General features: G+C 35.9%; 1 protein-coding gene across 26 annotated transcripts in view; it reads right to left on the reverse strand.

Moving 5' to 3' along the window:
• PTPRD (protein tyrosine phosphatase receptor type D) overlaps positions 1–25,896 on the reverse strand; it is a 1,372,973-nt gene that overhangs the window by 672,360 nt on the left and 674,717 nt on the right. For all 26 annotated transcript variants that reach the window (XM_078436828.2, XM_078436827.2, XM_078436819.2 and 23 more), the window contains one exon: positions 2,046–2,085. The gene's annotated coding sequence lies outside the window, so the exon portion shown is untranslated. The remainder of the gene's footprint in view (positions 1–2,045; positions 2,086–25,896) is intronic.

The following is a 25,896-nucleotide window of genomic DNA, read 5'->3' on the forward strand; positions in this document are numbered from 1 at the left end:
TAGAGCCATGAAGATGATGACTAAAGCTTTTTAAATGATAGGTTGATTTACCCCCCAAATAACTTTTGTAATGATAAAGTTGAATTACAAGTACAAACACCTGCAACAACCTTACAAAGTCATTTATGTAACCCATGGGCTTTTGGACAAGAAACTCTGGGGAGTTCGTACCCATGTTTCACCAGTTGTGTCATCCATTAATGTTGACAAAATTCCAAATACTTTCAAATTGATAACCTATTTAAATATCATAGAAATCCTGTGAGTAGGTAGTATTACCCTTGTTTGAACATGAAAACACTGAGGCCCAGGTTGATTAAGTGGATCTTAATGGTGGTGTTGGGGTTTCACCCAGTATTTTGGAATAAAAAGCAATGGGCACTTTCTACTGTTCCACCATTGAACTCTGCTCTATAGTTATGAAAAATAGTGGATGGCGGACTGTTAGTGATAGTTTTATACATAATGGATCATAGATAACCAAAATCTTTTCCTCAAGATACTTCAACTGTTAGGAAGAGACCTTATATTGTGAGGATCAATGATTAACACCTAACGTCCACTAAAAAAAATAATGAACAACAACAACCATAAACCTAAAGGCACACCTTCCAAGTGCTGCTAAAAATGAATTTTTACTTATTTATATCATTATGCCAATGAAAGGGACATTAGCTTGCTGAGTCTTTATGATTTATGCTTTAGGACAAAATAAAATGTCAATTCTACAAGGTTGTTTGGTAAATCTGTGCATTACAATTGAGATCAGCATCAGTGTTAACCTTTCTGTTGCCTGCAAATAGTAATTACAGGATAACCACAGGGTGAATCTAGGGCTTTGTGTCCCTGAATGCGGGAGTAATTTGAACTGTTCTGATGGTAAATTTGAATTGTTTAACATATATTTTCTGTAAATTAGAATTGCATTTTAATAACCTACTTCACCTCTTCAAATTTATGATTTTCCTTTTTTTAGAAGTGAAGTGATTTCAAGAGTACAGGAAGTGTAGAATACTCATAAGAAAACTTGGAATAAATCAAGAAATATTTTCTTCATTTAAGCATGGCTTAAACTGAGAATAAAGCAAGATTCTTAGAATTTTCTTTTCAATAAAATAGTTAAAAATGTTCATTGCTTATGTTTTTTAAACCATTTAAGTTCCAGTTTCAAGGACCTAAGTTGTCAAATAAGTAGAAAAAAATAAAAATTGAAACTTTCTTCCCTTATCTTTTACCATTTACTCTTTTCTGTTCCCCTTTCTAGTGCAACCAATGAACAACATCCTGTTTTTCCATCTCCTGACTTTCCAATATCTACTCTCTATTCTTAATTTGTTCTACCCCTATTTCCATTCTTCCAAATACAGACAAATGAAACATGCAATGTATGTAATCTGTTTGTTTACTCTTTATTCTTATGGCAATCTGCTTTCTTCCTTCTTATTATGTGCAATTCTCCCCTTACTCACTTGCTTTCTTTTTGTGCATCATTTCACCTCTTCTCCTTCCTACTCTATTATTAACTGAATCTTCTCCCCTCAACATCCCAAAACATGTCCTTCCAATGTTGGTGGTGGATCTCACGTTGCCCAAACTCTCTGGTACTGAGTCATGGTTCTACATATGGTGGTTTGAAAAACCAAATCAATCACTCATTGACCTAGTCTACTGCCAAACAAGAGGTAAGATTAAGACAAGTATAGCAATATATATTTTGTAAAAAAAATACCTTGTAAGAATTCACTGTATGGACTCATATTCACTCTTAACAAAAACATGCCTATACTTTGGACTTGAAATTTTAATTCATCTGTAATTTCTTTATGTCTCCATACTATATACAGAATTCATGTAGGTTTTTAAGTTTCTAAATAATCTGAAATTGTTAAAAATTTACTTTTATTCCTCACACTCCTTAATAAAATTGTCAACACTTTTCTAAAAAGCTACATCCCACAGTAATAAAGAAATACTATTAAGTAATAAAACAAACAAAAAAATTGAAAGTCAAGGAAACAACAACAACAACATGCTTTAAATCTTACTTGTTTAGATCCCACGGCTGTTTACCAGATGTCTGTCTTCCTAAACAAAGAAGAAATGTGACAACAATTAAAATGTTGTGAAAATGATGCTATTAAAATACTGCTCACTTAGGTGATACATGTTTATATTATTTAGGTAGTGAAAAATGTCAAATTCCAAAAAGAACTGAAATTAGTTGTGTTTTGGCGTTTGCTTTCATATTCATTGTTGTAGAGAGCAATGGAAAATATCCCTTTTAAAGAAAGAAGAAGGGAAACATGCTATGATTACTCTGTAAAAATGAATGATAACCTTAGAATATTAGTTCAATATACTTTGTGATCACAATTTTAATGAATAACACTCATAAGCATCAAATATTATTAAATTAAAAACACACAAATGTCCTTTGAAAAAGTCTATAAAAAATTCTTACAAAATGAAATATTCCTTGCACTGTAGACTTTTGTTAAGACTTGGTTCTTTGGTAAACATACACAAAGCCCATTCAGGTGCTTTAACTAACATCACAAGATCTTTAGAAGACAGACTCTTCCAAAGTATGAGATTATCATGTGAAAAAAAGAAAGAGACAAATCTATACTTTACAACTGGGCTGAGGAAAGGGCTAATTAAAATTTTGATTAAAATGTGGACATTTAGTAGTAGTATATACATATTTAAATTGGGGTTGAAAAAACACAAGTCTATTAAAGTGTGATTAGTGTTTAAGAAATTTCATAAGCCGTTCTCCAAACTGGATAGTCATGCTGACGTTTCCCAATAATTTTCATTCAACCTGTAAACCTGTTTCTTTGTTTTTGTTCCTGTCTTATTTTTGTTTGTTTTTCATTTTGGAAGAGTGAAATTGGAAACAATAATTTGGACTCTAATTTTTTTAAGGTTTATTTATTTTTGAGAGAGACAGAGACAGAGACAGAATGTGAATGGGTAGGGGCAGAGAGAGCGGGAGACACAGAATCCGAAGCAGGCTCCAGGCTCCAAGCTGTCATCACAGAGCCCAATGCGGGGCTCAAACCCACAAGCTGTGAGATCATGATCTGAGCCGAAGTCTGACCCTCAACAGACTGAGCCACATAGGTGCCCCAATAATTTGGACTCTATATGAGTAGTTTAGGTAAGTGGAAGTATTAATATATTTCTGTAAGTTTCTAGAAAACTGCCAACTGAGCTTGAGTGATATAAGAAGATCAGTTATCTACAGATGTGGGCAGGGAAGGGAGGAGGGAGGCATTACAAGGGCCATAAATAAACTTTTGGAGTTGACAGATATATTTGTTACCTTGATTGTTGTGATAGCTTTATAAGTACATACATATGTCAAAACATTAAATTGTATGTTTTAATATGTACAGTATATTATGTGTCAACCATAACTTAATAAAGCTCTAAAGAAATAAATGGATGTCTGTAAAAATGTATTTAACATATAGGACATGAAATGCATAGTTAATCCTTTGGAACAATTAATGGAAGTTGTTATTGTTGCATTTTTTGTTTTAAAAAATTATATGACTGCTGTGTTAGGAGCAGGTTGGGGAAAGGATGATTGGAAATGGAAATGAAATTCTTTAAGGAAATTTGGACTACCATATTGGAAGTGGAGGTAAAGGATGCTGGATTGATTGATGATTGAGATAGTAGAAAGAAAAGTCTTTTGTGTAAAGGTAGGACAAAGTAAAGAACAAAGGATGATGGCCAGGTTTGTGGCTTTAGCAACTAGATGTTTGGTGCTGCCATTTCCTGAGAGAGTGAAGATTGGAAATATATTAAATTTGAAGAGAATAGAAGAGTTCCATTTTAGACATATTACTCATGAAATGTCTTTGAGACAACCAAATGAAAATTTTAAGTTGGGTAAAGTTTTCTAGAACTCAGAGGGAAAGTTTGAGCTATATAAATAATTTTGAGGATTGCTAGCCTATAGATGAGAGCAGATGGCTGCCATTGAATGGAGGCAAGTGACATTGAATGGGAATAGATAAAGGAATCCAGAGTCAGGGTGCTAAATGGCCTATTTGATGTATACATCCTTCTTCCCTCCTCCAAATAACCAGAACAAGGGTAAAAAGGAGTTCAATGAGTCAGAGGCTAATTTTCATTATTTCTTATGCTCATTAGAGTCTACTTTCTGATTTCATCTTTAAAAGTCCTCAATATAGATAGAAAACAAAAATAAAATATCATAGTAGTAAAATAATCTGCCTCCAGTTTAATCTTGAAATTAACTTCAAAGGCTCTTGGATGTCTAATTGCTTATTTAATAGATATTTTTAATCATCTCACCTAAAGTACATATTTTAAATAATATTGATATATACTTTCTTACATATATACTTTCTAAATCAAATTGGAAGTGAAGAATGGTGCTTTGCTAAATTTCTTAAAAAGAAGTCAAAATAATCTGCAGATCTTGAACACTCAGTCTTTGCAACATGTGCTTGGAATATGGGAAAAGAAACTGTGATATGATTTGGCTGAAAGTAGCTGGAAATTCTGTACTGTGATGCTCTATAATAAGCAGCTCATACATACTCAGAGATCAATTGTAGGAATAGAGTGAATAATTTTGGAATTACAGTTTATTATTATAAAAAGAAAATAAAACATAGGAATTTCATGGCTGGTATGGAATGGTGTTCCCCAAAGTAATACTCAGTTTAAGAATGATTCATGGTAGACTTGGTTTTGTTAGTTTTCCATTTGTTTTGAGCATTGCTGGGATGTTGGGGAGTCATGTAAACTTGCTAGATTTTTGTTTCTTCATCTGTAAACTGAAAATAATACAATACTTTCAAGAGTTTTGGTGAGAATAAATGTGAAAAGTGCACAGAAATGCCTTCTATTGTACAAAGTACTACAGACTGCAGAAAGAACACCAGTACAATAATAATTATGAAAGATTATGGTTAATGGTGGCACCTGATATTACACATAAGAAATATTCAGTGGATTTAATTTGTGTACTATGTTTAATTTCATTTAGAATTTTCCAAGTCATTAATAACACCTAGAAAGAAATAATAGCAACTCTTCAGATATTGATGAAAGAGAATAAATGAAAGAAACACACATTTTAAAAAAATCATGTACAATTTGCTGAGCGTGAATTTTTGGCATACACAGTAAAAATGAAAAGTTTAGTACCTTCTTATAGTCCTTGAACTGAAACATATTTCTGAAATATGGTCTTTCATCTCTCCCATCCCTCTCTTTATACTTAGCTACGTTTCTAATTTTATAGTTTGATTTTTTCTTCTTTTCTCTATTTCCCGCGATATTACCCATTTTTCATTATCTCACCTTTGCGCAAGATTAAATCTTTAATCATAATTTTATAACTACTTAGTTTTTATTTTCATAAAACTAATACACATTTTCCTATTTACAAAAATAACTTAATATTCTCTGTTGAGAATTTGTAAAAAACTTTGATGAAAAAAGAGAAAAAATTCATTCATAATTCTATCACCAAGAGACAACTGTTATTGACTTTTTTGGTATATAACCATTCTGTTTTCTATGTACAAATATATATTTTATAAGTTCAGAAATGGCACCATGTTGCTTCTGTTTTTTATTTATTTTTCCATGAATATTTTTAAATAATATTAGTTGTTTTTCGGCAACATTTTTAGGCACTGCATAGTTATTTTAAATTTTAATTTCATGTATGAAACATAATTTGATAGACCCATCAAAAAGGCTGTTGTCAGTTCTTTTTTCTCATATAAGCAACCCTGTGATAAACATCCTCAAGGCCATATATTTGCATGAAACATGATTATTTCCTTAGGAAGAATCCTGGATTCAGTCAAGCCTGCATATCAAATTATACATTTTATAATACCTATTGCCAAATTCACTCCAAAAAGGTTTAATATATAACACTCCTACCAGCAAGATATAAGAGTACCTCCTTCCTCACACTGAAGCTAATAGTAAATATTGTCATACTTCAGTGTTTTTATGTTTTTGCCAATTTGATAAATAAAACTGCATCATTAATTGTTTTAATTAATTTGGTTACCAGGTGAGTTGAAAAAATTTTCCTGTCTTTTATTTGTAGTTTTTTAGTTTCTGAAATGCTTATTATAATTCATTGTTATATATTGGAGCACACGTCTTTGGCATAATCACTTAAATTAACTCATATATTAAAGTATTAACTATAAACATAAAGATTTTATTAAGACTGATGATGACTTTAATGTTTCCAGGTTAATATATACTAAGATTCATCCTAAAGCCAAGAGAAACAGCTTTCTTCAGTTTACTGAGATACAAAAGTGATTATAAGTATATGAATGAATTTAAGTAAGTTCAGTTTTATGCTTCATTTTTTATTACCCCATTTTCATTCAAATTTGAATCAATGTTGAATTTATTTTATTGCTGTTTACTCCCTTGCAAAAACTTTTAGATTGTTTACATCAATATATTTTTATTTGCTATTATGCCAGTTATGTTTTACTTTCTCTTGAAACTTGTGAACTAAAACTAAATTTTTCTTGACATATTCAAGTCCACCCAAGAGGGAGGACTTACTGGTGTAGGGAGGGTTAAGTCAAAAGCCAACCTGCAGTTTCATCTTTGTGTAAGGTTTCCTTGTACTCACCCAGGGCACTTAATGCTTTGTCTTAGTTTTGATGTCATTACATAGACTGTGACTTCATTGAGGTTGGTGTTGACATCATTGCAAAGAAAGTGACTTCTTTGAGGTCAGCAGCTAATCTCAAATATAATCTCACGGGAATTCAATACAAATGTGTATTCCTATGTAAACCTCCCTAGACTCTGACTGAAGCATTCTTATTCCATAATAAAAATAAGAAAATTAGGAATTCATGTAGCTCCAAAGATTGTAAGCCAGCAGATGTTTATTAGTGATTAGCAAATAAGTGTGCCATATTTATGAGAACTGAAATAAAATGTATGTCTTACATTAATGTAGTGCTCTAAATTCTGTTCATTATCTTATGTAAACTTCCCAATAATTTGCATGTAGGTAAGGAAGATATTGTAGTGGGCAAAAATAGCTTTGTAGACATATTTGCTCGCCACATGATTCTGGCAAGTCAACTAATTTCATAAGGTAGTCAATCTCTTTTTCAATAAAATACAAATAATAAAGGAAATGATACTTCTTTCTCACAGCTGTCCTGAGTTTCAAAAATAAAAGGGATTTCAACACTTAATACTTAACTAAATCATTGATTTATGTGATGCATTTTTGAATATCTACCACAAGTTCTAGACATTAGGCATTACAGTTGGAAGAAGAAAAAGCCAAAGTTTCTGCTCTGATACAGATTATATGTTAATAGGTAACATAGGTAATAAACAACTACTGTAGATAGATAGATGAACAGACAGACAAGATGAATTAATGATTTCAAATATAGCTAAATGCCATGAAGAAATTAAACAAAATACTGTATAGGCAGTGTTGGGAAATGCTGAATAGAGTAGTTAGAAAATCTTATTGAAAGGTGATAATTGAGGTGAGACCTGAATAATAGAAGGAACAGCCATGGAAAAAGAAGGAAGTGAAGACCTCTAGAAATGACATATGTGTGCAAAGTCTTTGACACAGAAACAGAGTTTAGCATTTGAAGAACACAAACATGTCCAGTGTGGTTATAGCATAATGAGCCAGGAAAAGTCTGGTATTACAGGGATTGGAGAAGAGGTTGTAGGTCTGGTCATAGATTGTATAAGGCTTTGTAGTCATTAGAAGGTGTTGACCATTGTAAAGTAAGAGGTGATGATGATGATGATGATGACGATGATGAAGGAAGATGACAAGGAGAAGGTGGAGGAAGAAGAGGAGGAGGAGGAAGAAATAAAGGTCAAGTTGATTATTAATTCATTAGTTTAGGAAACTGTGTCTTTTTGTTTTTGTTTTTTTGTTTTGTTTTGTTTTGGCCTAAATATTATACTACAAACCAGCTACTGAGTGGTTTCCTACTCAGACTCTGTTCAGTTTTATTTTCTCTACATTTTGTTGCTGCCTGTAGTAATGATGGTTTTTCACCTTTTAAACCCAAAGTTAATTATTACTCTTGATTTTTGTTTGTTTGTTTGTATTTCTTTTCTTAAGGCAATGTGCCAGTTTTCTGCAATGATTTTAGTGCTGAAGAAGCATTTACAAGACTCAATAGATTTATTTAAGAATAGATTTCTGGAATTCAAACTGCTTTATTTTAATAATAGCTATAATTAACAGAAATCCTATAGCTTTCCATTTTCTACTTATCCCATGCTCCACACCCCTTTTCTTTAAGTCAGACTCTCTTACTACTCATATATTTTAGTCCTATCTGCAAAATCAAAACAAACAAACAAACAAACAAACAAAGGCTTCAAGTGACATTCTTTGAAGGACTGTCTCTCTCCAGGACTTAACTCCTGAACTACTTCTTTTGCTGATTTGAGACTCATCTGCTTGAGTATCCACTTCTGTTTTCCCTTTTATGGCTTGTCCTCTTGACTGGATAATCCACACTCTATCCTTAGCTTTGGCACCTGCTGTGATTGTTCTTCCCGTCACTATTTCAGGTTGTATTTTGGCTTTGCTCCATAGCTTCTGGCATACATCATGAATCTTGTCCAGCACATTTACTACCCACACCTCCACTATTTCAGATGGATTCCCCAAATGTAACTGTCGACCAGGATATAATTTGCTTTTTCCCTGACCTCCCCAAACCTAAGCCTAAAAGTCCCCAGACTTTTTGTCTACATTTAAGTAAACAATAACCTTAGTTATGAGAAGAATAAATATATATACAACTCATAAATTTGCAACTTAGGTTTTACCCATTTGACAATAGCTGTTATATGGAAAACAAATCCTTACAGATGCATATACACTGTACAAATATTGTGATTTTGTTTTTAGTCATCTAGGAGTTCCAAAACTATTAATGGAGCTTAGGAAGCAATTTTTTCTAAACTATTTTTATAAATATTATAAGTTTTGGACTTTAGCATCAGTTTTATTTGCAGGAAGATTATAGTATAATTTTAAGAGTTGATGTGGGGCTTTCAACCACATTAGCTTCCCTAATGCCATTATACCATATATTTATATCTTGAAATCTTTAAGCTTCAAGTGCTCTCAATAAAATCAGAATACTTCTGAAAAGTTCTATCACTTAAAATGGAGATGGTGTGGGTAATAACTGGGAGTGAATAGGGTTGATGGGAGAATAGGGTATTTGGCTATGGTAGAGTTTGAGTTCCTTCTATGTACAGATTTCACTTATTTTACACTTTTATGTAAGATCTGCTTTGTCAAACTTATCCTAGATTTTTATAATATGTTAATGAGTCATGTCCTTCAAACTAACCACCATTTGGCCTACTGGCAATTTCTATCTTATATGAAATATTAGTAATATAAGCACACCCCTCACAATAAAGAAAATATTAGCCACATTCAACTTCTTTACCCTCTACACCAGGATTTATTACTTTAGTGAGTAATTCTTTGTGTGAAACCTCACCAAGTGCTCCTTGTATATTTAAACATATAACCTACCATTGTATCTATTATTCCCCGATAACGCATTTGCCACAGCCTTTAAACTTTTCTATGGAGTAATTGTACAAAACCTCCCTATACAAACTGATGTTGGAGATCTCTTATCAAATCACTTTTTCCAACACATTCTTTTATTAAATTTTCTAAATTTGTTTCTGAGAATTCCTCCATACTGATAAGATAATCAGACAATATTTGTTGGAACTCACTAAATTATGTCTTCCATAATACTATTATGCTCACTATTTTTCAGCTATCAATATTCTCATCACTCCGTATACAAATAAATCACAGAGTTAATATTATACTAGTTTTACTTGACTTTCCATTTACTGTGCGTTACCCTATTTCTGATATTTCATCTATCCTAAAACAGAATAAGTGTTACAGTTTGGAAAATAAATCTTTACTGAAACCTATAAAGTTAACCTATAATGAAATCACTGAAAGTATAGTGTGGTATTATAGCCACTTGGTAAATAATATGAGAGTGGTGATTAATAAAACTTATTTGTATAATAAAATTACTGTAACATTTTACTATCATCTTTCCATCAACAAATATTTACTGTGCCTTCTCTATGAAAAGCACTCTGCTAAGTGATATGAGGGACAGAGAGAAGTATCAGCCCTTGGGATACTGACAATCTGGCCATGAAGCAGTTCTCATGCATTAATTACAGAAGACAGACATAGGACATGCCAGCTGCCTGGTATTACATCTCATGAGATGAGATCATAGTCTTGTGGTGGTTGGGGAAATCTACCCAGGAGAGTTAAAACTTAAGCTAGGAGAGCCTTGAGATATTATCAGGATCTCATTCTGTTGAGAAAAGGAGGAATATAAGGCTGAGAGCATAAGCAAAAAAATGTAAACAAGAGGTACAAGGTATACAGCAGGGCTCCATTGTCCAACATGGTAGTCACTGGCCACATAGAGTTTTTGAGCACTTCAACTGTGGTCAGTCTAAATTGACATGTATGATTTCAATGTCATTATTAAAATTAATTTCACCTGTCTGTTTTTTACATTTTATAATGTGGCTACTAGAAAATTTAAATGACACACATAGCTCACATTTGTGACTTGATTTATATTTCTGTTGGACAGCATCAAGTTGCTAAGTAATTATAAGGAGGCTGGGTTTATTAAATATGTAATTTTCAGCAAAGTAATCAGGCCACAAAGTGCTGACTGGTTAGGGGAGGCTAGAGATTAGACATATAGGGAATGATAACCTACACAAAGGGAGGAGGAGGGGACAGAGCTGAATGAAGCAGGTGGCAATGTGGGAGAGATGGCGTGACAATAAATTTTTGTGTCTGATTACTTTTGCTGAAAAAAAATAGTTTTTTTTAGATTGTTCTCAATGCCAGAGACATTACAAGAAGACTTTCAGAATAATTAAGTCCAGTGAGTAGACATGAAGATGGAAAGAGGGGGAAATCAAATATGCTTGATATTGTAAACTGGGGAGACAAGAAGAATGACAATATAATCAGTAGAAGTAAGGAATTTGATGGGAGAACCTGTTTTGTGGAGAGAAGTTTTTGAGCCCTGGAATATCCAGTGGCAGTGGAGTTCTGATGATGATTAGTCTCTGGATGAAATGAAGAATATGAAGAACAGGTGTCTGACTAAGGCTGATAAAAGAGTGTGTACCAAGGAATAAATGTACTTAAGCCTCTGGTAAAATGGAGGTGGAATTCAAGAAGGAAATGGTCTAATAAATGATAAAAATTAGATTAACCATCTTAATAGAATTGAATGTTGAACTCAAGGCGGGGGAGGAGTATGATTTCAGGTGATATGTCCCTATCTATCTATCTATCTATCTATCTATCTACCTATCGATAGAGATAGAGATATATAATATATCACCTGAAATCATACTGCTCCCCTTGAATTCAACATTCAACTTTATTAACATGGTTAATACCTACCTAGATAGATATAGAGATAGTTAGGTATCGATACAGATACGGATATAGATATAGATATAAATATATATATAGATAGATATATTGATAGTTCAAATGAAAAGCCAAGAACTGAACTATGGAGAATAATAACATTTGGAAGTTGGGGGAGGATATTTTACAAAGATAAATTGATCAGTTATGGAAATAGGAAGAAAACAAAGACTGCATGGGATCATGCTAAGGAATCAAACAGTATTGAGGAGGAAGAAACTGCCAACAGGAAAAGATGTTATAAGAAATGTATGAAACAATTTAGATGGCATTTTAATATTTAACATCAAAATATTACCAGGCTGCAATATTACCAGGCAGGAATCTTCAACCATGAAACTAAGAAATGACAGATGTTCATTCCATGGCCCATCTTTCTGCCTTTGGAAAACATGGCCCATGACTGGCCTTTTCTCCATATGCATTTGACCTTTTCTCATTTTCTGGTAAGTATGCCTATCCCATAAAGTTTCTCCTGCATAATGTCAGGTTTATTGTTTCCTATAGTATTTAGTACCTGCATCCTGAATTGCCATTCATCACAGACTGCCTAATATTATCTTTTTTGTATCTGCTATTTCTTTTGACTCCAAAGCTGTGTTTTTGTACTCCACCTGGCTGCTTCCCTAAGATTGTTGTTAATGCTTAAAATTTTTCATGCCAGAGGAAACAGTTGATAAAGAAAGATTTGGGGCTTAGGCTCACAGGAATACTTAATTTGGACTACTAAGACCACAGTGCTCCTAAGAACCCATATGTCATTGCTTTTTATTTGTCTACCAGTTTTTATCTCTTGTTTCTCTTTACAGCCTTTACTATTATTTAAGAGTGGAACCTGCATCCATTCATTCATTCAGTAAGGTACTAAAATATTTAGAAGGTTATACAATGGATCCAAAAGGCATCCTGCATATTCTCAATTACAATTTCCATACATGTTTATATGTCTCTCATACTTGAATGTGAGATCCTGAGGAAAGGTTGTGGTTATTACATACCTTATCAATATTTGTATTCTTAATGCCTAGTTGGTTCCTGGCAGTGAATTGACTGTCAAACCACATTTGCTTAATGAATATATAAATCAATGAAAGTGTGAATTCCTTCTGAAGGAGTTTACAGACTGAGTAGAGGAGACAAAATTTGTGCACAAATAACCAGAGTACAAATAGGAAGGAAATGCCCAACCAAAGAAGTACTCAGATGAAAAACATATTAGAAGTGGGAAAAAATGTCTCACAGAAGTGATGTGAGAAAGCTCCTGGGGTAGCTGGCATTTGAGCAAGACCAGGATGATGGGATGGGAAAGGTGGAAATGGGTCATTCCACTAAAGGGGACAGTGCTTGTTTGTCTTATGTAAAGATTTCCATTCCCTTTTATTTATTAAGGATAAACACCTATTTTCCACATCAGATTAGTTTTTACTTGAAATCCTGTGATCATGTTTCCTTTACAAAAAACTTTTTTTTCTCCATAAAAATTTCCTTACAATATGTAGCTGCACAGTCAAGTTTTATTTTAAGGACAATGGCATTTTTACCTCCTGTTTTGTGTGAGGGTCTGTGGGTTGTAGGAGATGAGAAAAGAGTTCCCAGCTGCCACAGCCCAGCAAAACCCCCGAAAATGATGACTGCATCCATTTCCACCCAATGCCACATTCTGAAAGTGATCTTTTTGAAATGAAGATTACAAAAAGCTGCTGCTTCTCAAAAATGCAATTGCTTTTCATGATGCGGCCGTTGCTGTCTCTGTGCTGACACAGCTACCAGCATCAACACCAGCCTGACTTGAAACTATTAAAGATATTTCTTTCCCAACAATAAAACAGAGTATTCTCCAAACACAGTGAGGCCTTGTGTTTAATAAGCTGATATGGACAAAATGGGCAGTCATGAAGTAAAGATGTTTATGAGGGAGAGAAATGGAGTCATACTGAATGCCCCCAGGGACTAGACAATGTTCTCTACCTCTGGGTGATGTTCTGAAAAGATATGCACAAAAAGGGGTGGGAAATGGGTATTAGAAAAAAATAGATGTGACTGAAAGGAGGTGGCATTTTCTGCATATATAATGTGCTATTGGGAAGAGCTTGGGTGTCAGGCCAAGGTTTGCATAGCAGCTCCTTACCGGGTTTTGTTGTTTTTGTTTAACTTGCTAAGTTGCTTAACCTTTCCAAATTCAGTTTCCTGCAAATGACATGTGCATTAATTACTTCTCAGTGTTGCTGTGAGGGTATTGAGATAATGTCTGTAAACCTAGCTGGTTCATAACAAATGTCAACATCTTATCTTCCAGCCTGCCTTCCTTTTCCCTCTCTGTCAAGTGCACAAGGGAAACCTTTCTGTAAGGGACTTCTCGGACCAGTAGATGCGCTTCACATTAATGAAATGTAGGCTGCATTATCGTTCACTGAGAAGAGAAAACGGTGCTAATCACCCACCATCTGTAGTGCTTGTGCATGTACTTATCTGTTCCTAATGGAGATGCACTTGTATGCTAGGATAGGCAGCTGTACTCTTTCCTTCTGTTCTTCCTTGATCTTTATTCCTCTTTGGGCTCATGGGGTATAGTCTGTAGACATGCCATACAATTGTGCAGTAATCAACTTGGTGTTTTCAGATAAAGCCCTTCCTTTGCCAAGGATGTGACAGAGTTGGGAACATCAAATGTCATTGCTGGAAAAGTCATGGAAGACAGCTGATCCAAACTCCACATACAGATGAGGAAATAGAGGGTTAAAAATTAGCTTACTTTCCCAAGACTTAAGGAAAGGGAATAGTCAGGTTCAGATTAGAACCCAGATTTCTGCTAGTCAGCTCTGGGAGTTTTCCTGAGCTTCCCCATACCTCTCAGAGAAACGCATCCTTTCAACTTTTTCAAAAGAACATACACCCACAGGAGGTCCAAATGTCACATTCAAGGCTAGCTCCATGAGAATCTGTAAAGGAATGGTTCTGATTGTGATTATTTTGCAGAAAATACTAGAGATAACCACTTATAAGATTGTTGTTTCCTTCTATGATTGTCAACAATTCTGAAGGCACTCATGTGTAAACACATATGGGCATGTGTGCAAGCACATGTGTACAGACACACAGACACACACACACACACACACACACGTCTGTTTTCTCTGGGAATTAGTTACCCAGGTGGATCTCATTTAATGACTGCACTATCTCTGGCAAAAAACACCATGACTTTCTCCTGTTGGGACTGCTGTATGAAAATTGACTGGAGTCAATTGTACCTGATTTTCTAAATTGCCTCTGCTATAACAATTCTCCCACCCGGCAATAAGCCATTGAAATCAAACAATAGGATTGATTACACATTGCTTACTCTGGGGAAATGCAATTAGTTTTACCTGAATAAAAACTACAGAACAGGGGACAATTTGGGGTAGATAGTGTACAACATTCTCTAGGAAGCACAGTAAAAATAAGTTTGAAGAAACTTAAACATTACTTTTTAGCCACAGGAAATATCAAGTAAAAAGAATTTTATTTACAAGTCACATAAAGGAAAACATAAAGGAGTGCTTGAGTGAGTATTACTTGGTGCAGTCGAGAATTGACAGAGCTCCTAATTATTCAAGCTCAGCTCTTGGGATAGATATCAGGCTCCAGGTGAATTCTGGAACCTCTATAGCTCTGTCAGAAATCCATACATAGAGTAAGTGTCCAGCTTGAGATTTTCCAATTTCAAGCCATGGATAACTATTAGTTGGAGATCTAGAGAGGAGTCCCAGCTCCTCCCTCACTAGCTGGTTGATGTTGGACAAGTTATTTGACCTTTATGCATCTCAGGTTTGTAATACTTAAATTGGGTTTAAGAAACCTACCTTGTACAAAAGTGAAAAAGACATGTGCAAAAGTGATGTGAAACTGTTTAGTACATTGCAAATGTGAGGGATCATTCCTACTCCAGGTGGTCTTAGTTGCTGTACTTGCACACAGTTGTATAAGATATAAATCTCAGCTAATAGTGAGACTAGCCGTCTTCTGACCTAAACTCACAAACAGTAGCTACAGTGTCATTGGACTTTGGAGTCAGATAAACCTACATTCATGTCAGTTTCCTATTTACTTCTCTAGGGGCAAGTTAACCAACTAACAGCACTCATCTGTAAAATGGGCATAGAAGTGATACTTATCTCACAGGGCTGTTGTAAGAATCAACAGGGAATATGGCAGTGTGTGCAGTGGGCAGTGTAGGAGACATGAACACCAAGCAATTAGTGTTATTTTACTGGCTGAAAGTAACTGCAATACGCAGGAATATTCACAGAGTACCTTTTTCCAAATCAAGCAAGAACTTTCAGTGTCTGGTGCAGTATGAAGTTTGGGCCAGGGTTATTCAGATGTCTCTCCTCCTAGCAAAAGTGTCTTCTGAGGACCTATAAATGGACTGATGTGGCATATGGCCCATGGGTCTCATTCCCAGGATGGTGAACTCCTGGAGTCTGAGATTAGATTGTTTTTCAATCCACCAATATTAATATTCATAGTACCTAACATAGAGTCTGGCACATGGCCAGATGCTTAGTAAACACTTTTTCATGAATGGAAAGAGAAATCTTTGGTTTTCATAAGAACAAAGAGGAATAAAAAATATAAGGCTTAAGTCCTCCTGTTGAAACTAAGAGGTTTAATCCCTTCCCAACCTTTTTTTATCAAAATATTTACCTTAGAAACTTGTAAATGTAAGTTCTTTCCCTGTGTCTTTGAAATGTATCTTTTTTAGAAACTAAAAATACCTAGGAATGTCTTTTTTAAGGACCAGGTATCTCTCGGAAATGTCAGTATTAAGGGAGGTAGTGTCTCCATTGCTCTTTCTGTGCAAAGGTAGAAGCTGAAATTTGGTGGGCCCTTTGCTCCAATTTCTACAATTCTTTTTTGTCATAAAGGTATGAGTTTTTTCCTTCACCCCACCTCTTCTTTTGGATAAGGTCAATTAGCTAATACAGATAGCCACCACAATTACCAGGTAAAGTTAAAATGTAGTGATGTATGAGCAATGATTCTGTCAAGTACTCTGACGTGAGGATTAGTTATGTTTTATCGTGGAAACATAGATGCAAATGGGATATATGTGCTTGGCTATACCAAAGGTTGAGATTTCTTTTTTGCCTTTGCAATTGCAGTGGATTGGTTGTGACACTTATTTAATGATTTTAATGACTATTCTTTTAATGTTTATTTATTTTGAGAGAGAGAGAGAGAGACAGAGCGTGAGCAGGGAAGGGGCAGAGAGAGAGGGAAACATAGAATCTGAAACAGGCTCCAGGATCTGAGCTGTCAGCACAGAGCCCAACATGGGGCTCAAACTCGGGAAATGTGAGATCCTGACCTAAGCTGAAGTCAGACGCTCAACCGATTGAGCCACCCAGGCACCCCGATTTTAATGACTATTAAAGACTATTCAATCATAAGTGTGTTTTCTTTCTCTATAACATTTTTGAAGAGGATTTCTGGGTTGGGATAAGATTTTTTGTTTGTTTGTTTTTTAATTATATTTCCCCAACTTGTTACACAGAGCATCATGTGTCTAAATGGCATCTGATGACTATGGAGATAAAGAATGCCTTGTAGGAATTCTTATTAACCTGATTCTGCTATATTCTGTATTAGAAAATAAGCTGCATTTTCTAGGATCTTTTATTCAGAAGCTGCTAGGGCTTTTATGATTGAATTAGGAATAGAAAGCACTGGACTTCCTGGGCCTTCTATCTGAAATATATACAAGCCCAATTTCATACATGGTTTAATAACTCGAACAGATTAAATGAGAAAAATTGAGAAGGTAAGACCCATCCTTACCCTTCCTAAGAAGGTGAGGTAAAGACTAATGAAGGCAGTTTAAACGTTAATGTTCTTAACTATTTCTTTGTGTAATTATAAACATTCAACACATATGTGTATGTCTCTTAAAATTTAACTAGATTAATCTTAACTGAATAAGATTTAAGAGTTTCAGCTCATTTACTCACTAATAAAGATTCTTACCCTTTAGCCATCCAAAGAAAACCTTGATTCACTAACCATAAGTTCTCATTGATCTCTGGGTAGAGTTGTCCCTCATTACTTGCAAGTTTTCCAGAAATTAAAACAAAAAAAATTGCTTGGCAGTGTATAAAGTGGGGATTTCCAGAGCCATTTCTAAACAATGGAGTAACTGATTAATGCTCTGATAATTAGAGAAAGGACTTAAGACACTTTACCCGAATAAAGTAAGTGAAGATACTGAGATAAAAGGAAAATAATTGTTAAAATGAAATAAGTGGTTAATTTATAGCCAAGAAGAACCAAAGATACATATTTTCTAAATGTAATGTGGAATCCTGAATGATATTCTGGAATATAAAAAAATAGGTAAAAACTAAGGAAATATGAATAAAGTATAAATTTCAGTTAATACTAATATATCAACATTAATTGTAATGTAATTAAATGTACCATTGTAATATTAATAATAGAGGAAACTGAGTGTGAGGTATAAGGAACTCTCATGGGGGTGGGTGGGTGGGTAGAGCTTAGACAAAGACCCTAGGTGAAAATCCTAAAATGTCTTACTTGGTTTTTTGTTTCTTGTTTGTTTGTTTTATCCCTAGACCCAGTACAGTGTATACTGAATGAAAATTCTGTTTAATATTTTCCTTATTCGTCTCCTGTTAGTCCCCATTTCCTACCCTTCTCCCTCTCTTCTGTCCCATAGACATCCCATTCTGTTGATAGAGTCCCATGCCTCTTGGTTGAGCCTGACCAAGGTTTGAGAAGAATAAAGCATAGAAGAATATAGCATATGCCAACAAGTTTAGCCATTAGGTATTTTTTATACTTCAAAGAACTGGAATGTTTCCAACTGTCCTTAAAAATGAAAGTTAAATTGGTTTGAACACGAACGCATAAAGACTTCTGCTCCCACAAGGCAATCTGCAAGACTGTGTACTGGGTTAAAAATAAAATTTCATCTACACAACTGTAAGTCCTTTTAATAAACATTAATATCAGGAAGTAATTCATTCTGTGCTTTGTATTTGGCATTAAAGCTAGACCAAGTGCAAATGAGAGAGCCTAACAATGTGTATCTCAGGATCAAATGAACCCAGAATCTTGCATTTGGAATAGGTCTTCAAGACTATTTGGTCAAATACCTTCATTTTATGGATGAGTAAGCTGAAACCCAGAAGTGTTACTTGGTTTGTCAAAAACTCCTCTAGCTGGAGCACCTGGCTGGCTCAGTCAGTTAGGTGTCTGACTTTGGCTAAGGTCATGATCTCACAGCCTGGGAGTTCGAGCCCCACATTGGGCTCTGTGCTGACAGCTCAGAGCCTGGAGCCTGCTTAGGATTCCATGTCCCTCTTTCACTCTGACCCTCCCCTGTTCATGCTCTGTCTGTCTGTCTCTCTCAAGACTAAATAAACATTAAAAAAAAAAAACAACTCCTTTAACTTGTATGTTTAGATGTCACTTCATTCCAAAAAGAGTACAAAGAGTAACTACAGTAGAATGAAGAAAGTATATATAGACAACATGAAAAAAGAATATATAGACAACAGCTTGTATTAGTGAATTTGACCTTAATGACTCAACCATTAAGATTAGCTTCTCTAAGAAGAAATTCTCAGAAGTATTAAGGTTTATAAATATGCTAGATGGCAGAGCTAGTTTATTCATGGATGGAACATGCTTACATGTTGCAATTTCAGCACTAGGAAGAGGGTTCCCTGCTCTAAAAATTACTCTCCCCATGGCCAACTGAACTCTGAGATGTCTTTATCAGGTAACATGAAATTTACTTCATAAATAAGGGTTTAAGGTAAAAATATCCTTAGAATGATTCCTTTTGTCTTTCCCTTCTTTAAAAGAGTTATCAGGTGGTAGGCTGAAGCTTACTAACAAAACTGTCCACAGAAAAATCCAAAGATGATTAGAAGAACAAGCATTTAAAAGTTAGGAGGTGTGGCACAAGTGTCCTTTTTACCATGGCCAGTTTCTTAGGAGTTCTGATTTCAGGGAACCTTAGGGGCACAGTGAGAGAGCCAGCATTGATGGCTGGCTGACAACTCAAGCCAAGAACTTCAGAGGTAAGTGCGTGTGATGGTGCAACTGGTTAAACTATGTAACTTTGGAGAAATCAATTTGTTCCATCATCTATAGAATGTGAATAACTTCACAGCATTAGATAGAGGATGCAAGCTTATAAAATGTATAAAAAGATGGAACCCCCCCCCCCCCCGCCATAGCAAGTGCTAAATACATTTTTTCTTCTTTTCCTTCTATCTTCACTTCCTATGTCATGTCTGGATATAAAATTCTTGAGGACATGTAACATTTCCAAATAGCCACAGGATGTAGGGTGAATAAAAGACCAAAAAAGAGCATGGCTGGAAATGTAGGAAGAAGGTGAGAAGGCTCCATTCATGTGAAAGCAGGTAAGGGGGCAAGAGAGAGATGGTGAGCTGGGGACTTGGCAGAGAACAGTTTGCTCTAGGCTGCCTGCACCGTCACTTTTCCATACTCTCAGATGTATTCCTTTTATTTTTGTCAGAGAATTCCCTTCCACTTTACTTTCTTTTTTTAAAAAATATTTTTAATATTTATTTATTTTTGAGAGAGAGAGAGAGGGAGTGCGAGTGGGGGAGGGGCAGAGAGAGAGGGAGACACAGAATCTGAAGCAGGCTCCAGGCTCTAAGCTGTTAGCACAGAGCCCCATGAGTGAGGAGGGGACCTGAACTCAGGAACCATGAGATTGTCACCCAGCCAAAGTTGGACTTTTAACAGACTGAGCTACCCAGGCGCCCCCCACTGTACTTTCAAGCACTAGCTGAAAGAAATGGTGAGAGCCCAGCAGAACTGAACATGTACAAAACTATTACAGTTCTTTAATTGGAACTAATTCTATGTTTGTTCAATGTGTATGATAACTATTATTCTCATTTTTATTGAATTTTTTTCCCTGCCAAAAAGTTTGAATCTTTACTTAGTGCTACATACTTTTAGGAGTTTTGTTATAATATTTTTATGAGTATTACTTGTAAATGGTACAAAGAGATAATGGTAAGAAGCTTCTCCCTCTCCTGAAATATCAAAGTAGAAAATACAAGGTGCCTGGGTGGCTCAGTCCGTTATGCGGCTGACTCTTGATTTTGGCTCAGGTAATGAACTTAAGGTTTATGAGTTCGAACTCCTGCATTGGGCTCTGTGCTGTCAGTGCAAAAATTCTCTTACTGGAGTTTCTCTCTCTCCCTCTCTCTCTGCCCCTCCCCCACTCACCCGCATGCTCTCTCTCTCTCTCTCTCTCTCTTTCAAAATAAATAAATAAACATTGAAACTAATAATAAAGTAGAAAATATGAAACTAAGGTAACTGCTTTTTGAGAGTTAAACTATAAAACAAACATAAAAAAAATCTAAGCATAGCTATACAAATTCTATACTATGACCTAGATAAATATATAAGCATACAAAGCTATACCTTAAATAGGTAGAATGGCCTCCTGGCTAAAACCTGGCTTGGAACATAATCAAAGTTATTTACATATCTGGAGAAAATGTGTCCTTCACAAAGAGTGTTTCTCTTTCTGAAACACAGGATGCTGGGAAACAAACATTGGCAGTGAATGAACTTAAGGAATTGTTTTCATGACCTCCAGATCCAGATATCAAATCCATTCTGTAGTTCTAATCCTGCGGGAAAACAGGTGCACCCAGAGTGCTATCTTGATAACACTCACCATGTAATCTAGGAGTCCACAAACTAAGCCCTATGGGAATCCAGTTGCCAGCCTGTTCTTATAAATAAAGTTTTTTGGAACACAGCCATGGCCATCCGCTTATGTATCGTCTGTGGCTGCTTTCTGCTACAACAGCAAAGCTGAGCAGTCATGGCTGAAACTGCATGATCCACAAAGTTGGAGATAGTTACTCTCTGGCCCTTTACTGAAAATGTCTGCTGACCTCTGATAATTCAGCCAATGTGCCTTGACTTCATGTTCACCAAACAACCTTTTGATTCAATGTTTGTTTGTAGGGTGATAACTTGCAGAGTAGCAGTAAGTCAATGTGTTGAACATTCTTTTTTTTTAATTTTTTTTTACATTTATTTATTTTTGAGAGACACAGAGAGACAGAGCACAAGTGGGGGAGGGGCAGAGATAGAAGCAGACACAGAATCCGAAGCAGGCTCCAGGCTCCGAGCTGTCAGTACAGAGCCTGATGTGGGGCTCAAACTCACGAACCGTGAGATCATGACCTGAGCCCAAGTTGGATGCTTAACCGACTGAGCCACCCAGGCACCCCTGAACATTCTTTTTATTTGTTATGGTTGACCCTCTGGACAGACTACTGTTACCATATCTTTGCTCAAAGCTGGTAGACTGGCTGGTGTCCACCTGAAATGTGTTGTCTCTTGGCTTTGTTTGGAGATGAGCACATCTTCTCTAGCTAACTTTGGAATTTACCAATGCATCTTTTCTCCCTGACAGCATTTTTTTCAATTCCTACTTTACAGATGAGGAAGCTAAAATTCAAAGTTTGGAAGAAAGAAGACAGATATTTATTAAGTTTCTACTGTGTGCTAGGCTTACAGCTGTTTCCTAAGTAATGCCATTTAATTTTCTCAAGCCCACACAAGAGATAGAAAACTCAAGTGTATATTTTCACAGATGTGGAGTTGAGGCTTAGAAAGGGGGAGGCCACATTAATTTGTTAGCAAAGCCAGGATCTGAAACCAGGTGCTCAGACTTGAATACTTTTACTCTATGGTGTTTTCACATGATCTATACTGCCTGGCAGAGTCTTCTGATGCCAGGCTTAAGAAAGCAACACCATATGCCTTGGTCTCTTCCTCCCACCGAGGTGTATTGTTCCTTAACAAGCATGGATTAAGTTAGAAAATCCTAGAGATTTTAAAGGTGTAAAATTTTAAAACAAATCCTGAACATTTATACTGGAGTATGGAATCTTAGCCAGCTACTTTACATATTCAACCATGCTCTTGCATAAAGAAATCAGTGGCACCACAGCCTGATGTTCATAAATAACAGTTCCTGAATTTTTTTTCAAAAATGGTTTTGTACTTGAAGTGATTTAAATGGTGTATTTTGAATTCATTGCAGCAAGAACATATTTTAGAATTTCTAAAAGCTGAACAGAATGGAGGGTTATCTATAACATAAGCATAATCACAGTCATAATATCTGTTTAAAATAAAACACTGAAAAGAATTAAATGTTCCCTTCAAGCCAAATTCAAAGGAATTTTGACATAAAATAGACAGTAAACTTGAGGTTAATGTTACTTGCTGAAACCCATTCTTTAGGAATTCAGAACCTCTGAAAAGATTTCTGTTATTTTTATGTTTTTGTTTTGTTTTGTTTTTTTGTTGTTTTGTTTTTTTCCATGCTGAAGGAGACCAGGCTTTACAAATAGACTGGGTCCCACCCTCTCACACAATGGCTGCACACTGCCCTGATTTTGATTTGTAAATGTTCTACCTGAGTGTACTTATTGTCTTCTTATCTAGATTGAGAATGCTTAGATGGCAAAGTGCATCTCAATAACATTTCATGTATTGCTAGGCATATGATAAATATTTCACAAAAATATTTGGCAATGCATCATATTTGTTATAAGACTTTTAACAAGCATAGCATAAGTGGAAATATATATGGTAATATTAAGAAACAAACAAACCCAAGGGGCACCTCAAGAGGCACCTGGGTGGCTCAGTTGGTTGAGCATCCGGCTCTAGATTTTAGCTCAGGTCATGATCCCATGGTCATGGGATTGAGCCCTAAGTCGGGCTCCACTCTGAGTGTGGAGCCTGCTTGGGATTCTCTCTTTCCCTCTGTCCTTCTCCCCTGCTTGCACTCTCACTCTCTCTAAAAATTAAAATTAAAAAAAAAAGTCTAATCCATATGAATTCACTTTCCTAGTACATCCCTTACTTTTTAAGATAGGGAAACAGAACTAAACCCCAAGGAACCATGAACTCAAATGAGTAAATACATTGACAACTACAAATTACTCAGAAAATTATAGTCACAGAAATTTAGCACTGCAAGGCACCCCTGAGACCACCTAATTCTCCCAGTATACGTGCTTACGTAAACCCTGGAAGCCATGAGAGATGGGCTCAAAGCCACAGGACGTATTGGTAGCAGAGTAGGGAGGAACAACCAGAGCTCCTGAATCCAAATTAAACTCCTACTGTAAGAGTTAATGTCAACTGTAGTGGCTCTCAATAGTAAATAAAAGTTTATGTTTCCTTTAGAATTGTTTGTACAAGAAGTCTCTAAAATGCACAAAGTTATTCTAGGTCTCCTTAGTCTTGGCAGAAAAGGGACAATATATTTCTTAGAAGGCTGTTGGTATGACAGAAATCCGATTTCTCCTGTCTGGAGCATGAAAAGAGGAGTTTATTGGCTCGTGTAACCAAACTGCATGTGCTGGCTATGGGTGAGTACACGCAGAGGCTCTAACATCATTAGGATCTCTCTCCACATCTCCTGCTTTTTCTTTTTCTTATACAGCTGCTTTTATTCTCTCAGCTGGTTGTCTCTGTGCAACTGGAATCAGAGCTTCAGGTAGCTCTAGGCTTCACCATTACTGCCTCATAACTAAGGAGGAAAGAGAACTCCTCCCTGCTGGTTTTAATGAGGTAAATCCTAGGGAAAAATGTGGAGGCCTTCTGGTAAGATCAAATGAATATCTATGGACTGACCACTGTGGCTGAGAGGTGAGGACTAGGAAAACTCTAGCTGGAATCATGTACCAGATGGCAACAGGCTAGTAAGACACTTGGAGTAGCAGAGATGCCAGTTCCCTAAAGAATTGGAGTGATGTAACTAGAGCAAGGAAGAAAGATGTGCTGGGTGGTCAAAACAGCAGGTGCCAGATGAGAAGTGAGAATCTCTGAAGACTTGCTTTGCCCCTAGAGAATACACTAGGCACTTAGCAATTCTTTTAGCCCACTCAGCATCTGGACCTCCTTCCTTCTTTTAGGGAACTGTGAATCTTATTAGCCTTATGGTGGAAGGCCTAAGCCATTTTCTACTACCCATTTTCCAGAGAAGTTGAAAATGCAAGATACTTGGCTTTCCACCCTCCTTTGTAATAAGGCACAGGAAAATGAGCTTGACACAGCAAATGTCCTGGACTTTGAGTCGGGGATTGGTGACAGCGATATTCAGGTCACTGGCAATACCCAGTCTGGGGCAGCAGCAGCAGCGGATACAAGCTGGGGATCCAGTACTGATGGGTAGCAACAGCAGTGTCCTGCCAGGATTAGAACTATAGTTTGAATTTGAAGGTGATCCTGGCTGTTACCCAAGTTCATTTGCTCTTGTCTATATCTGAGCCTGCTTCTTTAGCCTCTTGGTGATACTGTGAGCTCCCAGTAACTTTACAACAAATTGGTTCTCTGCTTAATCAATCTAGAGTTAGTTTCTATGGCAAACAGCTAAGCTGCAGAAAACTCATGTACTTTAGTATCCCAGGATCAGAAAACTCTGGCAGCTCCCTGTGTTGTTGAGAAAATTAATTATTTTCTCTCTTCTTTGAGAAACGTTGACTAGCAACTTGCCTTATATTAGGTGTAGCTTATTTTTAATACTTGATGTTACTTACACCAATCCATATTAAATAATTCCAAAAGCATATTTGATAGTCTATGCTGTCCACTTGCAGGTAGATATCATTGTTAAAATTCAATATTTCTCTTGGATTTCATTATCAGGATGACCTCAAGGTCACCAAACCTTCTCTGTTTTTCTCCTTCAGTTCTACTAAGGTAAAAATGCCAGTAAGTGGTTCAGTTTCAACTAAAGTCTCAGGTAGAACATGCCATCCCTCCATTTTAAGAAAAATGGTCTGACTCCCAAGGCTTTGGGAGCCAAAAGGAAAATGAACAAGTAGAAAAACTAAAACTTCAGTGAAGGACTTTTAATGCATAGCTGGTATTTAATTTAAATAAGAGGAAATAGTCTCCTTAGATAGCCAGGCAGATTAGTGGTATAATTGTGTACCTTAAATTGCTGCAAAGGATAATGAAGATTAAAAAGTTGCTTTCAATATGACAACATGAGCTTCCGGCCTGTTTTTACAGTTCTATGTGGAACACAAAATTTAGAGTGAAGTTGCTAAGGGATGACAGGAAACTGTTGCTAAGGCCAAACATGATCTGAAAATATGCAACATGTCACCAAAAGATTTATTAATTTATCTTCTCTCTAGTCTTTGTTTGGAAAGTGAACACATACACATGGTTGCTAAGGATAGATGTCAATGACCCCTACAAGTGGCCCATGTTTATCTGCCACA

The sequence above is a fragment of the Panthera onca genome, chromosome D4 (genome assembly GCF_046562875.1).
Source record: "Panthera onca isolate mPanOnc1 chromosome D4, mPanOnc1 haplotype 2, whole genome shotgun sequence".
NCBI classification, from domain to species: Eukaryota; Metazoa; Chordata; class Mammalia; order Carnivora; family Felidae; genus Panthera; species Panthera onca.